This window comes from Protopterus annectens, chromosome 4.part1 (genome assembly GCF_019279795.1).
Source record: "Protopterus annectens isolate FY-2018-M chromosome 4.part1, PAN1.0, whole genome shotgun sequence".
Taxonomy (NCBI): domain Eukaryota; kingdom Metazoa; phylum Chordata; order Ceratodontiformes; family Protopteridae; genus Protopterus; species Protopterus annectens.
Genome location: NC_056734.1, coordinates 289,160,736 through 289,179,425, shown reverse-complemented (window position 1 = coordinate 289,179,425; position 18,690 = coordinate 289,160,736). Strand labels below are relative to the sequence as shown.

At 41.7% G+C, this 18,690-nt stretch overlaps 1 protein-coding gene across 4 annotated transcripts in view; it reads right to left on the bottom strand.

The window, feature by feature from the left end:
- NLGN1 (neuroligin 1) overlaps positions 1-18,690 on the bottom strand; it is a 2,101,123-nt gene that overhangs the window by 1,248,664 nt on the left and 833,769 nt on the right. The window lies entirely within an intron of this gene.

Genomic DNA, 18,690 nt, shown 5'->3' with positions numbered 1-18,690 from the left:
ACTCCTTATGTAATGTTCCAAGCAGCTAGCTGCAGTGTTTTCAAGTTCGGATGCAGGATTTTGAAGTTGTTCTGTGTTAGCAGTAGAGGTAGGAGGAGTAGAGGCCATGCGTGTTCCCGGGACATACTCCTCAGTAGCGGGTACCAATGTTGCCTCAGCCAATCTGGAGCTATCAAGATGATCCTCGGGTGGTCTTCTTTGATCTTCAGTAGCACTTTGTGCATCAAAGGAAGAGGTGGGAATGCATATGCTGTCAGGTTTTCCCAACTGAAGGATAGGGAGTCCACCTTCCAAGCAAGTGGGTGGTATGTCCTTGTGCAGAATATTTTCAATTGGTGGTTGTGTGGGGATGCGAACAGGTCTATTTCTGGCAGTCCCCATTTCCTTGTGATGGTTTTGAAGATGCCTGGATGCAGCATCCATTCGTGGGCATCTGTGGTAGTTCTGTTTAAGATGTCTGCCAGTATATTTTCTTTTCCTGGCACGAATATGGCTTGGAGCTGAATGTTGAGGCTCAGGGCCACATTCCAGAGGTCCATTGCCATCCGGCATAGAGGATATGAATGTGTGCCTCCCTGTTTGTTGATATACCACATAACTGTGGTGTTGTCCATCCTTATCAGAAAATGACCCTGTTGTAGAAATGGTCTGAATGTCTGAATTGCCTGTTTTACTGCCAGCATCTCTTTTTGATTTATGTGTAGGTTCATCTGGTCTTGAGTCCATAAGCCTTGTATGCACTTGTCCACCATGTGTGCCCCCCAACCGAGGTCTGAGGCATCCGTGGTGATAGTCTGGCTTGGGTGAGGCCTGTGGAAGGGCAGTCCTTTGTTCAATTGACAGGCCTGGGCCCACCACTGGAATTCTTGCTTCAGGCATGGAATTATTGGAATTTTGGTTTCTAGGCTGTGCTTGTGTTGAGACCATAAATTCCTCAGGTACCATTGCAACTTCCTCATATGTAGTCTGGCATGTGGAATTAATATTATGCAGGATGCCATGTAACCCAGGGCTTGCAGGATTTTCCTTGCTGTAAGCTGGTTCTGCGTTGTTAATGCCATGAAATAGAGTGGTAGCTGCTTCTGTTTTTCTGCTGTGAGGAATGCCATCTGGTTTGATGTGTCCAGTTCTGCACCCAGGAAGGTTATCCTTTGGGATGGTATCAGCCTTGACTTTTTTGTGTTGACTGTGTATCCCAGGGCTTGCAGCAGGTGAATAACCTTTTCCAAATCTTTTGTTAATTTGTCTTTGCTGTCCGCTTGTAACAGGCAGTCATCCAGGTATGGATAAATTTGAATTCCCTGAAGCCTGCAATGAGCAATTACTGATGCCAGGCATTTCGTGAATACTCTGGGCGCAGTAGATAAGCCAAAAGGCAATGCTGAGAATTGATAATGCTCTGATCCTGCAAGAAATCTGAGGTATCTTCTGCAATTTTGTCGTATGGGGACGTGCAGGTATGCCTCCTTGAGATCCAGAGTCACCAGCCAAGACTCCTTGCCCAGCATGGGAAGAAGTTGCTGTAGGGTCAGCATTTTGAATTTTGGAACAATGAGATATGTGTTTAGAGTGGACAGGTCGAGGATAGGTCTCCATTGTTTTTCCTTTCTTGGTACTAGGAAAAGCCTTGAATAAAATCCTTGTCCTTGTTCCATAGCCGTACCTTTTCTATAGCTCTCATCCTTAGTAAGTGGTCTATTTGTTGTAGAGCGTTTATCCTTTGGTTTGGAGGTAGGTTTGGCATTCCTCTCTTCCTTGGAAGAGTATGGAAGTGAAACCTGTAGCCTTTGTCTATTGTCTGTAAAATCCATTTGTCTTTTGTAATGTAATGCCAATTTACTGAAAATAAGGCTAATTTTCCGCCTAAGGGTGCTGCCAGTTGTTCCCTGGTAGGCGGTTTCAGAGCCAAGTCACTGTGATTGTCCTGTAGAAGTGGTAGTGGCTGGATCTGTGGCCGTAGCTCTCTGGCTGTTAGGCTGCCACTGACGTCCCCTGTAGGCACCTCTGGATTGACCTCTGCCTCTAGGGCGTCTATTTCTGCTTCTCTGTGCTCTGGTGGTGTCTGAAAAGGACCAATTCTTGGAAGGCCAGTTCCTACTAAACCTCGGAGGCTGGACTTGTAAGAAATCCTTGACTGTCTGGACAGATTTAGCTTTTTCTTCCACCTTCTTCAACACTTGCTGTGCAGGGGAACCAAACAAACTGTGCTTTTCCATGGGAGCATCTAGAAGCTTTGATTTTACATGGTCTGGTAAGGATTGTTCTTTTAACCATGCATGCCTTCTGATCACTGTACCTGTCATAGCTGATCTAAAGGAAGCCTCCAGTGCATCATAGCCGCATTTTAAGGAATGATTACTGACCTGCTGAGTGTTATGCACCAAATCCTGAAGGGACTTACGGTCTAAAGGTTCAGGAGAGGACAGTTTTTTAGTGAGCTGATCTAACAGAAATTCCTGATACTGAATCATGTGGAATTGACAGTTTAAGGCCCTAGCCGAAAGAGTAGCAGAAGTATAAACTTTTTTACCCCATCTCTCCAATGCCCTAGATTCTCTTTCAGAGGGGAGGGGGGTTTTGGCAGAGGCAACTGCTACAGCTTTAGGGCCCTGTGAAATAGTTTCAGGGTCTGCAATAGGAGCCTTATACAAATGATAATGTGTGTCCAGAACCCTGTAGTATCTGTCGGGCTTAGCAGGGGCCGGAGGCAGAGAGTCAGGGGCAGTACAAGCATCATTAAATGCATCATCTACAACTGTAAGTACTGGAGGAATAGCTAAAGGCCTATGCTGTGGTAAATGCAAAAAGGTCCTAAGCCTTTTCCTAGAGTCTGAAAAATCCTGGCCCTGCCATTGAAATTGTTCCCTCATAGCATGCAAGGTTTCCCCAAAAGAAAATTCCTCAGGAGGAGAGGCAGAAGGTATGGAATCCTCTGCATCAGAGTCCTCATATGGAGAGTAAGGGCCCTCTGGAGGATTTGAATTTTCTGAATCATCAGAGGAATAATCTGAAGAAACTGGCTCAGGGGGCTCTGCTCTAAGCCTCTTCTCTGGAGGTGGGTGAGAGGCCCTGTCAGGGTAAGACTGGGTTCCCCTGATCAAAGAAATGAGATCCTCTGCTAGACTAAGCATTTGAGTACTAGAGCTAGGCCTGTGAGAGGGGGCTTTAGCAGGCACGGCCTTTGAAGATTTTGCTGCTTTAGCCCTGGCAAAAGCCTTAATTGACATGGATGCAGGGGGCCTAGCAGCTCCATGTGCAGGAGAAGATACATCTAAGGGGATAGTATCTGATAAATCCTGAGAAACTGTAAGAGCAGGAGGATTTTCAGTAGCAGATTCAGCCATGCTGGAAGAGGCCTCGGTAGAAGGAGGCAAGCTTTCGGCCGAAGGAAGAACCGCGGACTCGGCTTCAGCCGAAACCGAGACACTCGCGGTTGGCTTAGCTGCGGTTTCGGCCGAAACCGCGGACCGCGAGTGTCGGTCCTTTTCCTTACGCAAATGTGAAGTCGGAGTCTCCGACGGCATGATATAAGCAAAAGCGGAGCCGAAAAACTCCTCTGCAAACTCCGACCGACGTCTAAGTGTTCGTCGGTTGAAGGAAGCACAGGCTAGACAAGCTGCTACGTCGTGGTCTGGGCCTAAACAAGGTAGGCAGTAAGAGTGGAAATCTTTATGAGGTATTTGTTTCCCACAAGTTAAACAGTTATTCACTTTTTCTGACATCGGCTGAGGCAAGAAAGAGTCCCCAACGGGGTACTTAGCTTTTTAGAAGTCTTCGGTAGTAGTAATCTCTGGTTCTGACCGACCGGCACTTGCGAACAGCTTCTGCTTCGGGCGCCACGCGGCAAGAAAGACTGAGGAAAATGGCGTCGGCTGATGCCTTTATACCCGCAGAACTGCAGCTATGACGTCGGGTGAAGTGCGACATCAGCCGAGGCCAGACCCGGACTTTGGAATCCGGCCGACCGAAGGGCTGCCTGGGGCCAGGACAACCCATTTGTTAGGACTGCAGATGCATCCTTGAAGGACATCAGGATACTGAAAGGATTGAGGAAGGAATGTCTGTTAAGTATTAATGGTGACAAGTGTGACAGAACTAAGAAAATAGGTGAGCAGCCACATGGTGCCGAGGGATAAAGACCTAACTTCTACCCACATGACCCATGTTTGGCTAGCTGCATGGGCACTGGATGAGCCACTTGGTGTCAGCTCCCCAGTCCTGAAGGGAGGGAGGGAAGCAGCCTGGGCTCGCTGCAATAAGTAGCATGTATGAGCCTGATTTAATCCACGCTGGACGAGCAGTCACTTGCTCAGCTGTAGGTTGAGTGTACATGGAAGTTGTCATGCAGCTAAAAATATTGTCCTTCAGTGGCATTTGCAGGATAGTCATCATGTTAGAGGGGTTAGGACGCACTCGCTGGCATCAGTGTACTTCCCCAGTAAACAAGCTAAAATAAAATAAATAAAATAATATGACATTGTAGCATTGTCCTTGACCTCCTCCCATGGGTCAGGTTGAGTCTAGGGGAGACTAAGGTGATTCTGGTAGACCCAGTAAAAGCAGAGAATAGCCAGTAGCAGCTAATAGTCACCTGTTGGGATGGAGAAGAAAGTAGAAGCAAATAAGTAGACAGGATACCACTAAAAAGATCAGAAGAGAACAGCAAATAGACTAAGATGGTCTAGACAGTATATAAATGGCTGCCTGGGATTACTAATTCATTTATTAATGTTCACCACCTCCTACCATCACTCTGCTGTGAATATTATGGCTATAAAATAACACTGACTAATGTATCTCAAAAGAAAACCTGCATCTATTAACAAAGAAACTGGTAAGGAATGCAACTTGGACAACTGATTGATATGGCAGGGAGTCTTTGTGACTATTTTGTCATATCAACCCTGATCCATGTGACTTTCGGCATAGTATGGGAACATGTCCTTGTCCACTTTACAGTTGTGTAGACAGGAACATAGAACATGCAGAAAGGTGTTAACATCTAATCTGCCATTGTCGCTACAAGTCCCTCAAATATTATGCTAGTCATCTTGACCAGAGATTACTCCTTTGTGAAACTTACCTCAATAGCGCCAGATGGTAGCAAGAGTTTTTTTGGTAGGCATACCTTAACACAATGTTCTTGCTTATTTGTGGTGACTGTTGTCATGAAGCAGATAGTGGATATTCTCATTACGCCGATGTTTGTACAACGCTCACAAGGCAGCACTGTACAAGTATACATATATATACAGATATATATATATATATATATATATATATATATATATATGTAGGTTCATAGGTTCATAGGTTCATACTAGGCTATCTGCCCAAGGGCATTTATAAGCCTAGCCCATAGTTATGTGGCTTTCGCCACCCCTTTAGTTTGAAGAAAACTATGCCTATTATTTTGCTGTGCCTCTGTCAAGCAGTGACACTGAAGTAATTCCTGGGGTATATCTGCGATCTCCCATCCATTGGTCAAGATTCCTCTTGAACAAGGCCAGTGAGGTGCTGTGCCTCACATGTACCGGGATTTTGTTCCACAGCATAGGGAGTCTCTGGGTGATGAATCTGTCCCTCCAGCACATTCTATTAATAACCGTGTCAAGGTTTAAGTCTCTCTCTCTCTCTATATATATATATATATATATATATATATATATATATATATATAAATACTCCTCAAAAATGCCCATGATCGATGTACTGTAGTGCACGGATAATAGATACAAAACTGCACCAATCTCCAGCACCATTGTTTAGCCTGATAAGCTAAAAATAAATACACAACACTCAGGAAAGTGCCTTAGCATTCTTTTAATGGCAGACATGTTCCGCCACACCCAGCAAACCAAGGTAACGCCTCATGGCGTCATCAGTGCTTTTCCTTCCTGAAGGGGGAAGCTTATCCTTTATACACTTGTTCTTAAAGTGATATTACAATTAAACAATACACTAATGCCACCCAGTGTTAATCAAACGAAAACACAGTTAAAAAGCTGTTAATCTTGATTGTTTGATTTCATCTCATTGAATAGCCTAATCATATTTGGTCATGATTTATTGACTTTCTTTGGCATTATATTGAATAAAAGGTACTTTTTTGGTCAAAAACTTTCAAGTCTCATAAGAATTTATATGAGGCAAGTGTGACTAACATTCAAGGGTCGAGGATGAGCACAGATATGACGGACACTTGCTTGACGGCCAGAAGAGGTTTATTGAACGGGACTTTGTGTAATTGAAATATTGTATTTTTAAGTTGCTCATTGTTAGTTAAATCTTTACATCAGTTACTGATGCTACTGAAATGCACATGATGGCAATGATTTGTTCAGTCAGTATTGACAGATAATTTGTCTTTATGAACAAGTATTATGTTGTGCTTTCTACATATGAATGTGAGTTTATACAGTGCAACTTATGAAAGGCTCAACATTTGAAATTGCTTATCCACATCATATAAGTGTTTTTCTAGGGGGGGTGGTATTACATTTATATAAATGAGTCACAACACACAGAGAGAGTAGACCAATAGATACGGCAATATGGCAGAAATACATGACTTAAGAATATTTTTGGATAATTTAGCCACAGGTAATGATGATTTTACATCATTTAATATGGAAAGCGGGGTGGAAGCATCACAGAGTGTATGTGTATTTCTATGTATGTATTCATTGTGTATTTAATTTTAGCTTATCGGGCTAAACAATGGTGCTGGAGATTGGTGCAGTTTTGTATCTATTATCCGTGGGTTACAGTACATCAAGCATGGGCATTTTTGAGAAGATGTTTTTGAACGTGCTGATGTATATTGGAGGCCATTATAGGGGTCTGGTGAATTTGGTGACTTAAGCAATCTCGAAACCATATGAATGGGAAACCAATGAATGATTATTTGCATCTGGTGAGATTATGGAGCCTTTCATGTTATTAGGTGTGAGGAGGCATGACGGTGTACAATTCATAGTAGGGTGAGTAGCTTTTCGATATTTATGACGACGAACAAGTGAGTCGGCAACACAAAGTCCTGGTTCATTTTTGATGTTTGAAGGAAGGAGTAATATGCAACTTTTTTTATCAGCGGGGCAAATGGACTACATATCATTTGAATATTATTAATTGACGGTCTATAAAGGTACTTTTTTTATATAAATACTTTGTTAATTTTGAGGAGAACATATGGGAGAAGCGAGATTAACGTTCAACAGCTGGGAAGGAGTATGTTTGGGCAACTGCTTGATTTCATTGCGGCAAATAGCCTGATCATGTTTGGCCATGGTTTATTGACTTTCTTTGGCATAATATTGAATAAAAGGTACTTTTTTGGTCAAAAACTTTCAAGTCTCATAAGAATTTATATGAGACAAGTGTGACTAACATTCGAGGGTCAAGGATGAACAGAGATATGACGGACACTTGCTTGAGGGCCAGAAGAGGTTTATTGAACTGGACTCTGTGTGATTGAAATATTGTATTTTTAAGTTGCTCATTGTTAGTTAAATCTTTACATCAGTTATTGATGCTAATGAAATGCACATGATTGCAATGATTTGTTCAGTCAGTATTGACTGATAATTTGTGTTTATGAACACATCTTATGTTGTGCTTTCTACATATGAATGTGAGTTTATACAGTGCAACTTACGAAAGGCTCAACATTTGAAATTGCTTATCCACACCATATAAGTGTTTTTCTAGGGGGGGATGGTATTACATTTGTATGAATGAGTCACAACACACAGAAAGAGTAGACCAATAGATACGGCAATATGGCAGAAATACATGACTTAAGAACATTTTTGGATAATTTATCCACAGGTAATGATGATTTGACATAATTTAATATGGAAAGGGGTGGAAGCATCGCAGAGTGCCACCAGTAAAACTGATTTAGAAACACAGTTTACATTACTACTAGATATCACAAGAAAAGTATGCTCTAATGTTTGGCATAGGAAGTTACTTAAAGCCTATTCTACAGCTAATATAGCTCCAAGAGGTCTCAGGGTTTATGTGGAACCTGGGGTTGGGATGGAAAATGAACAGTTTATTCAAAAATGGTGACAAGTACAGCTTTTGGCATCCAATATGTTTATTAGGTTATTGATAGACTATTATGAGCAACAATGTGCAGGGATGTCAGAAAAGTTGAATGAAATATATAAGCAAGTGGCCAAGTATCAAGGGGAGTCAGCATATAGTGACAGATACGCAATGTATGTCAAAGAGGTACAAAAAATGGAAAAAGAATTACAGGATAGAAAATCAAAGAAGTTCTTTAGGGACTCAAATGATTACAAAAATGAGGTGGCATACACCTGGAAAAAGTTAAGCGTACTGTTAAGTTTTCAGATAGACCCAAGAGAAAGAGGCCTAGATCTATATTAAGGAAAAATCCAGACAACTCCAGTGCTTCAGAGGTTTCATCAGGTTATTCTAATACAGATACAGAGACTGAAGGGGGTGAGCCACAAATAATGGTTTCCTCAACATCAAAGAGATCCAGGGGCCCTTTAGGAGGGGTGGGTGAAAGCACCATCATAGAACAGATGGAAGGTATGTTTCAGAAAATATTGAATCAACAATAGGTAGAGATGATGCTCCCAACCACATTCAGGCTACAGAAAATCAATTGGTGGTAAATTTGACCATTTATGAGCTTTCTGATTTGGAACTAAATGAACTTAAAAAGAAATTATGTACCTACCATAACGTTCCATGTTAGTTGGCCTTCATCTCGCCTTCCTTCTTGCTGGATGGGTTCGGAGCCGATCCTCCTATAGAAGATAAGCCATTAATAAACCTGGATATACAGTTAATTGTCATGGTTTGGTTGAGAAGCAACTAATAACAAAACAAATTAGTCAGTGAAACCATTGAGAACTTCCTCTCAATCCTCGAGGAAGGGGGAAGGACAGAAGGACGCAAGAAGGAAGGCGAGATGAAGGACAACTAACATGGAACGTTATGGTAGGTACATAACTTCTTTATGTTAAGTTGTCCCATCTCGCCTTCATTCTTGCTGGATGGGACAGCATCCCTAGCACCTCAATCCTGGGTGGCTCATTGGAACAGACTCTTCAGAACTGTGGAACCAAAGGAAGCTCTGCCCTGGGAGACCACATCTACTTTGTAATGAGAAATGAATGTATGAGGATCTGCCCAAGTAGCTGCTGAACAAATTGAATCTATGGGCAATCTAGATTGAAATGCTGCCAAAGTAGCTACTGACTTGGTTGAATGACCTTTGGGTTTTGTTGGAAGATCTTTTTGTCGCAAGTGGTAGGTATGGACTATGGTGTCTGATAACCATTTTGACAAGGTTACTTTAGAAACTGAAAGGCCTTGTTTGTTGTTAGCAAATGAAAGGAACAACTGATCTGATTTTTTTAATTTCTTTACTTCTATGGAGATAGAAATGCAGTTGTCTATGCACATCCAATTGGTGTAATCTATATTCTGCCTTGTTGGAATGATTAGGAAAAAAGACAGGGAGTTCAATAGATTGATTCAAATTGCGGCCTGAACAAACTTTAGGTAGAAAAGAAGGGTTAGTTCTCAGGGAAGCCCTGTCTTTGTGAAAAACTAGGTATGGAGGGCGAACACATAGTGCATGAAGTTCTGAAACATATCTGGCAAAAGTAATAGCAACTAAGAAAAGAGTTTTCCAGTTGAGAAACTTCAAGGAATATGATGCTGCTGGTTCAAAGGGTGGCAGTATCAAGGAGGCAAGAACCAAATTAATCCCAAGGTGGAAGTGGCTCTTTTACTGGGAGTTTAAGTAGAGATGTACCTCTCATGAAGGCCTTATAGAGTTTGTGAGACATTATGCTGGAGTTAGAAACTCCGACATGAAAATTTGAAATGGCAGCCAGTTGTACCCTGATGGTAGCAGCCACTGCACCAGAATGAAATAGTTCTGCTAGAAAGTCCAAAATCTCATGAAACAGTTCTGCTAGGAAGTCCAAAATCTCATGTACAGGAGCTGTAAGAGGATCTAAATTCCTGGATTCTGCCCAGTAAGAGAATCTTTTCCATTTGCTAGCATAGACTTTCCTTGTATTTGTCTTATGAGAGGAAACAATAATATCATGCACTGCTGGGGAAATATTGGGGAGCCTGGCTAGGATTGAAAGTGAAGTAACCAAGCTGTGAGCTTGAGAGATTGGAGGGATTGGTGTAGTCTGCATGATTGATGAATCAACAGGTCCGGTACTGGGTCCAGAATCCAAGGCTGGACTAGAAGGTGGGGGTGAAGGAATGGAAACCAAATCTGTCAAGGCCAATAGGGGGCAATGAGGATCATTTTGCAACCCAACAATTTTGCTTTCTGAATGACATTTGGAATTATGGGGAAGGGGGAAATGCATAATAAAGGAGTCCCTGAGGCCAGTCATAGACTAGAACATCCCTGGGTGTCTGACCTGGAGGAGGAACAAGGGAGAAGTAGCTGCTGCATTTGTTGTTGAGGGGAGAGGCAAAGAGATCGCAGCAAGACTGGCCCTATTTGCGGAAAATAAGATCCACAATTTCCTGTTTCAGAGACCACTCATGAGGCATGAGGATAGCCCTGCTGAGCCTGTCTGCTATTACATTGGATGTCCCAGGAATATGCGTTGTTATCAGAAAACATTGGGAGGAAATCGCCCATTTCCGCAGTCTGAGGGCCTCTCAGCACAAGGGGTAAGACCTGGTTCCATCCTGTTTGTTGATGTACCAAACCACTGACATATTGTCTGTCTGTATTGCAATAGTCCTGGCAGGGAGAAAGTCTTGAAGAGCTTGCAATGCTAGGAGCACCGCTCTCATCTCCAGAACGTTGATGTGCAAGTGGTACTCATGAGGTTGCCAAGTGCCTTGGACTGTCTTCCCTAGATAATGCCCCCGCCCTATCAGGGAAACGTCCATGGTCACTGCGGCAACCAGATGGGGTTCCATGAAAGGTCTGCCCTGAGAAACTGGTGGGGAGACCATCCACCGGGAAAGGTGTCTTTTGCAAGATTCCGTAATTACCATCATGTGAGACATGGGTAATTCCTGGAAGGACCATTGCGTGAAAAAAAGCCACTGAAGAATTTTCATGTGAAAGAGTGCTAAGGGGACTAGAAGAATGGCTGCTGCCATGGACCCTAGAGCTTGAAGAACATATTTTACTTGAATTCTTTTGCTCCTCAGGAGAAGTGACACCTGTTTTCGAATAATAGAAACTCTTTCTCTGAGGCAATTTTACAATCATTTTTCTTGTGTCTAGCTCTGCTCCTACGTATGTAATAGATTGACAGGGAAACAAGGCAGATTTTTCAAAGTTTATTGTGATTCCTAGTTGAGCACAGGATGTGATGGTGTAATCTTGTGCTTCTATAAGTGGTTGCCTGGTGGTAGCAGTGAGGAGCCAGTCATCCAGATAAGAAAACACCTGGAATCCTTGACATCTCAGGTGAGCCGTGACTACTGCCATGCATTTGGTGAACTCCCTGGGGGCTGAGACCAAAGTAATCTCCTGGACCGTCTGTCTATTTTTATATGATAGTACGCGTCCTGAAGATCTATGGAGCACATCCAATTGTACAGACACAAAAAGGGGAGAATGGACTGCAGTGTTACCATATGGAACTTTTCTCTTTGTACAGATATGTTTAACCTGCTGAGATCCAGAATTGATCTCCAGTCCCCTGTCATTTTGGGCACTAAAAAGAATCTTGAGTAAGTTCCAGATCCTACTTGGTCTGCGGGGACTTCCTGGATGGCACTTTTTTCTAGCAGTCTTTGACTGCCTGATCCCTTAGATTGGGTGAAACATCCGGGATGGACTTTTTTGAAACAAAAGGGGGTTGATGAAAGGGAATCTTGTAACCTCCAGATATAATGGCTAGTACCCATTTGTCTTTTTTGATATTTTGCCAGGTGGTTGGGTACAATGAAAGCCTTCCCCTGACTGCATCCAGAGTTGAGCAGTCGGGCATCCCTTCAGGGATGTTGATGGGGTTTGGAAGAGAACGTATCTCTGTTACGCTGATTTTGTGGACCCCCTCTGCCATGAGGGTGGTGTCTGCCATTGTTATTATTTCCCCCTCTGCCCCTGGGGGAAAATTCACCACGTGCATCAAGCAAGGGTCCCTGGGATTTTCAAAACCACATCTTTCCACCCTTATGACCTTTTGGGTATGGTCTGGTAGGAGTGAAAAAATGGACTCCGACATCAGAGAGCATCTTGCCTGCCTGCTGGCACCTGGAAAGCGTGTCTTTCACCTGAGGCCCAAAGAGAGAGGAGCCATCAAAGTGGGTATTGGTGAAGGATGCTCTGAAAGGTTCCACAAACTGACATAGCCACAGCCAAGAATGTCTCCTAAGAGCTACTCCTGTTCCTGCAGCTCTACTCTTTCATCGGCTGAATATGAAATAAGCCTCATGGAGGAGTTGACTACTGAATTAAGAGACGCAAGCTGTGGGATCTTGTAGGGTATCTCCAATCTCTTTTAGGAGATCCCTCTGAAGCCTAGTAAAATGGGAAAGATAGTTCAGGGACCTAAGGGAGAAGGTCGCTGATGAAAACATTTGCTTCCCATATCTGTCCATCGTATGAGAGTTTATTCGGTGGATGGACAGATGAGGAGGTTTCAGCTAAGTCTCTCTTTGTGGCTGCTGCTACCACCATGGCATCAACTAGGACACCTTTAGTTAAGAATTGCTTGTCTTGAGAAGCTGTGATGAATTTACTGGGTCTCCTCAGGACAGGTTCCATGGAATCTGGAGCTGACCAAGCCTTTTGAAACACTACAGACATAAGTGGATTAAAAGGCGGAGACACCCAGGAGGTGGAAGGTCGGGAAACAAATGTGTCCAGGTATACAGACTCATCCTCGGAGTGGGCTAGGGAAGTCCACCTATGCCTCTGCCTGAGAATCTCAAGGATGTCTGAAAAAGAAACATCTTCAGAGGGGGACCTTGGGAACCCCACTGATTCATCCAGGTCTGTATCTAAGGTGACAGACTCAGGGGTGTCTAGGTGCTTCCTCTTGTACTTTTTCTTCTGGGGAGCCTGCTCAGAATGCTCTGGGGAGGCTTCGGAAGAAGAGGGTTCACCGATTGGGGTGTCCTGAGGCATAGGTTCCCTAAGCTTTGAGGCTGGAGGAGAAGTAGAGGTTGTCACAGGCACCGAGGGGGACGGAGCCGATGGAAACGATAGTGGAGCCATCTGTGGGAAGAGCACTCTTCGCATGACCTCGAAAGCATCACGGTCTTGACACAAGGAGGGCTCCTACTCTGAAGAGACAGGAATACCAGCCTGCACCGAGGGCAATGTCTCCGAGGCCGATGTAGGAGCCGAGCTCAACTGAGTCGATGCTCCGAGAGGGAGAGCGGGGACGGACAAAGGTCTGATGCCACTTCCCCCCTCGGAGCCAACAACAGAGCTTTGGCACCCTGATACCTCGATGGGAGGAAGAATAAAGGTATTCAGAGCCAACATCAGAGCTGATGAGGATGTCATCGGAGCCGAAGGAATGGCTATGGTCTCCAGCTCCGAACTAAGTATAGTCGGAGGAGGAATCAAAATCGAAGTGGATGGAGCCGAAGCCTGTTGAGGTGGGCTCGAAAGCATTTTAGCAAGGGCCTGTGACTTAAGCAACCTACTGACCACTCTCTCCACATCCTGATCTGATAACCTCAAGGATCAAGAGGAGTGGGAAGATGAGCAATGACTGGACTTGCTTTGAAGTAATGGGGACTTTGGCACCGAGTGATTTGGCTCCAAAGAAGGAGACCTAGCTGTTTTGTGGCTCTGAGATGGCTCAGAAGTAACAGTTGGAGCCGGAGGGGTAATCTTGTCAGTGCCAGCCGGCACTGACACACTTGGTTTGTCAAGCTCACAGGTCAGTTCCGAACATGGAGCCGACGGCTTGACTGGTTTCAAAGGTTTCACTGGCTGAGATGCTTTAGCCAGAGATTCCTGTTTTAATAATCCATGGAGAATAAGCTTGTTTTTCCACTGCTGCAGGACCCTTGGGCTAAAGGCATGACAAATAGCACAAGAGTCCTGCAGGTGCAGAGTCCCCAAGGAATGAACACAACTGGTGTGCCCATCTGTCAGAGACATCTTCTGACAGCATGAGTCACACTTTTTAAAACTAGAGGTTTTAACTTCCTTAGACATTTTAGTAAAAATCAAACTACAATAGAAAAACTAAAAATGTAATAAAGACTTTAAAAGACAGCCTCTAACTTAAATGACTGTCCTTAAGGGAGGGGGGAGAACTCTCTAAGTTAAACGAGTTCGGGGAATAACAGCAGGACTAGCGACTAAGGGGCAATGGCCAACACAGCACCAAAGTAAAGCAGAAGGATGAGATAAGGGGGTTTACAATAAAAGAAACTTGCAAACTACTACCAAAGAAGAATTATATCAAATTTTAAGCATAGTATTTGAGTTTAAAAGAGACAAAGAATTATACTAAGCCTGAGCCAGTATTGAGCGCAACCTCGCAGCTAAAGCTGCAAATGAGATCTAGGTAGCTGGCGTTGGGCATTCTGGGGTAAGGGGTAGCCTCAAGCCAGTAAAGAGCTCTTGAGCTATAATAAATTGCTGAGTTGGAGCCGAGGATCAGCTCCGAACCCATCCAGCAAGAACAAAGGCGAGATTGGACAACTTAACATCAAAGGTTTAGGTTTTGTTCCAGCTATATATGTGTCTTTTTTTGACACAGTGAATGACTTAAACATTTTACTGATAAATTAAATTTGAAGTATTACTTTGCACATAGAGCACAGAGCGGTGATACAATAGATATGTTTAAATTTAAAAAATCTGAGTTTCAGCCACCATATTATAGGGCAGTGAAGATATGTGAACAACAGGTGATGCAAGATTTGCAACTTAAAAAGAATGAGGTGTTTAGGAGTTACTCCCACAATTTGACTAAGGTAGAGAAACTAATACTAAGGAATTTAGCCATGAATGATAATTTGGTAATTACTAAAGCAGATAAGGGGGGAGCCATAGTTATTTGGGGTAAGGAACAGTATCTTGATGAAGTTCGTAGACGTTTAACAGATGTGATATCATATTGTCAACTCCCCTTAGATCCTACCATGGTATTTAAACAACAGATAGAGGCTTTCCTGTAGCAAGTAAGAGGCAGGGATTATTTCCATGGACTTGGAACAACAGTTAAAAGTAGGTGATCCTCAGTCACAATATTTTTATCTGGTACCAAAGATACATAAAGGGGCAGCTATACCGCCTGGAAGACCTATAGTAGCAGGGTGGGGATCAATTATTGAACCATTGTCAGTGTACTTAGAAGCCAAGTTGAAGCCATTATTCACATACGTGTCTGCCAGAATTAAAGATACTAATCAATTTCTATTATTAATGGAAGATTTGGTAATCCCTACAAATGCTTATATTGGCACATTAGATGTCCAAGCATTATACACAAGTATCCCACATTGGGGAGGGATTAAAGCAGTTAAGTATTGGTTTAATGCTTCTAAGTACTATGGACCAACTGAGCAAGGATTTCTTCTGACATTATTGGGAATGGTTTTGGAACATAATGCCTTTAGGTACGGACAAGATTGGTATTTACAGATAAAAGGTACAGCGATGGGTGCAACATTTGTACCCATCTACGCTGATTTATTTATGGGTTATTTGGAAGTTAAGGTCATTTATCCACAACATGAGTTTAATGTAGAACTAGGCATGTGGGGTAGGTACCTGGATGATTGTTGGGTAGTATGGCAAGATACGCAGGAAAGATGGATGCAATTTGCTGAGTACCTTAATAATAATCAGTATGGTATTAGATTCAGTGGCAAGGCTGATAGTAATAACGTTGAGTTTTTGGATGTGATGGTTAGTAAAGATAGGGATGGCATGATGATTACGAATTTATACCGGAAGCCATTTACCAAAAATTCTTTGTTAAGAGCTGACAGCTGCCATCCAGGTTATATAGCCAACAATATCCCAATGGCCCAGTTTAAGAGGTTAAAACAAATCAGTAGTAAGGCATAGGACTTTGAGCTACAGGCAGAGAAATTAAAGTCATGATTTTTGACTAGAGGTTATGGGGCCAGGAAGGTCAATACTGCTTTACATGCAGTTAATGGGATGTCCAGGACAGAATTGTTACAGGAGAGAGAGAGAGAGAGAGCATCAAACTAGAGAATCCCCTGGAACACTTAGGTTTATTACTAGATATGGCAGTAATACATTTAAGATTAAAGATATAATAGCAAATCAATGGCATATTTTGAAAAAAAGATATTTTTTTGACCACCTTAGTAAATAATCAATGTAATTTTGGTTACAGGAGAGGTAAAACTATCAGGGAAAGTCCATCTAGCTTTAAAAAAAGTAAAGTTCCAGTTGAAGGGACCATAGAGAATTGAATTGTGGGAAGCACCTACTGTGTACATTGTATACATTGCAAAGTAATTTCTAAAACTAAGTCATTCACATCAGTCAATACTACAAAAGTATTTGATATCAGACACCTTATAACATGCACAAGTGAGTGGGTGATTTACAAGGCGGTGTGCCAGTGCGGGTCTTTTTACATTGGACAGACATCTTTGAGTTTGAGACAGAGGATAACATTATATATTAGTGATATTAATTGTAAGAGGGTACGCAGTGCGCTATACAAGCATATGCATGTACATCCAAGGGCTCACTTTGTATATGTAGGAATTGATAAAGTGGTAGGGTCTGATTTGACAATAGCACATAAACATAAGATTCTCACCAAGAAAGAAAGAATGTGGATAGCTAATTTGGGAGCATTGTTTAAACCAGGTCTGAATGAACACTGATAAAGTAGAATGTATAAATTATATATGTTATCACTAAGACTACCTTAACTTGGGGATTATTTCAAGGTTAAAGATATCTATTAACCTTGGGATGGGTGAATTAAAGTGAATAATTAATGTGTGTATATGGAAAGATGCACAGCTTTTTAACTGTGTTTTCGTATGATTAACACTGGGTGGCACTAGTGTATTGTTTCATTGTAATATCGCTTTAAGAACAAGTGTATAAAGGATAAGCTTCCTCTTTCAGGAAGGAAAAGCACTGATGATGCCATAAGGTGAAACCTTGGTTTGTTGGGTGTGGTGGAACATGTCTGTCATTAAAAGAATGCTAAGGCACTTTCCTGAGTGTTGTGTATTTATTTTTTAGCTTATCAGGCTAAACGATGGTGCTGGAGATTGGTGCAGTTTTGTGTGTATATATATATATATATATATATAAAGAACATATTCTATTATGTGCACATATCTGAACATGTAATAAAATATACAACTGTGCATGTTTATATAGTATATAAATGGGTAGTTTGATCCTATTCACATAAGCGTAATCAAAACACATTTGGTGACAGGAAATGGTGTATCTATTCTATTTAGCTCAAACAGGATCTTTGCAGTGTACAGCTGATTGTGCCGTCCTTGAGTTAATCATAAAGGGGATATAAGAACACTTTCCTATTTATCATAGAAGATGGAAATGTGTTAGGCAGGCACACAGATGTTGTCATTCTTTTTCCTAAAGCACTAGTATTTCTACTAGTCATGGCCAAAAGTGGCTGTAAATAGCACCTTTCATTGGAAAGTAATAAATTGTTATTTAAATGGGCAAGGAACACAAAGTAATGCATATAGTGAAGGAAATAATTAATTAAGAAAGGATGACACAATGTATCATCATTTATATAAGTGAGTGGCTTACCAACACCCCTTATGGGTACAGTTCTAACCACAAGTCAAGTGAGCGAAATCCTTTGTCTGACAAAAATGTATTAAGTTTTGCCAGCAGCTGCAATTAACATACAGTAATCCAGATAAGAGGGAAAGCCCTATCTCTCTCTCTCTTAATCCTACTTTCTCGCTCACAAGTGCATATCCACACACACACACACACACACACACACACACACACACACACACACACACACACACACACACACACACACACACAGCCCTCTTACTATGTTACACAGTATCAATAAAATATGAATGTTGTCACTGCTAACCAGAAAAAAATGTGTTAATATGTTACAAGGAATGAGAACTACCGAATTATGTGATGGGAGATAGTTTTCTATTGAAGAATATCATTTCACACAACGGACTGTTTTGCATTTATTATAAAAAATTTAAAAATCTATATTACTCAATGGCTTACAGTTGTACATTTTGCAAATTATTACATACCTTTACCTTTAAATGAAATGCATACGCAAACCAAAATAATACTTATTAAGAAAAGGTTAGCTTTATTAACATATTGTTGTTTATTAAGTGTACTTTCATTTTTTTAATAAGGCATGATATGTAGAATGGAAAAGAAACTGTTGCTTAAGAATTCTTATTGTACATTAAATTAAATGTGCCACTTTTCTATTTCCAAGCATAATAGAATTATTTAATTTATATGCATAATCTGAATAGTTAGTTATGAGAAAAGTATGGTTAGATAACATGCAAAACATGTAAATAAGGAAAAATATTAGTTCAATTACTATGATCCAAATTTTATTAAAAGGTGGGATGCAATGTATTAAAGGATTTTCAAAATGAATTCAACTGGTCAGAAGTAGATTAGTTTTAGTGACTCTCTAGTTCAATATAACCAATGAATGACATAAAAACAACTAAAAAATGAAATTA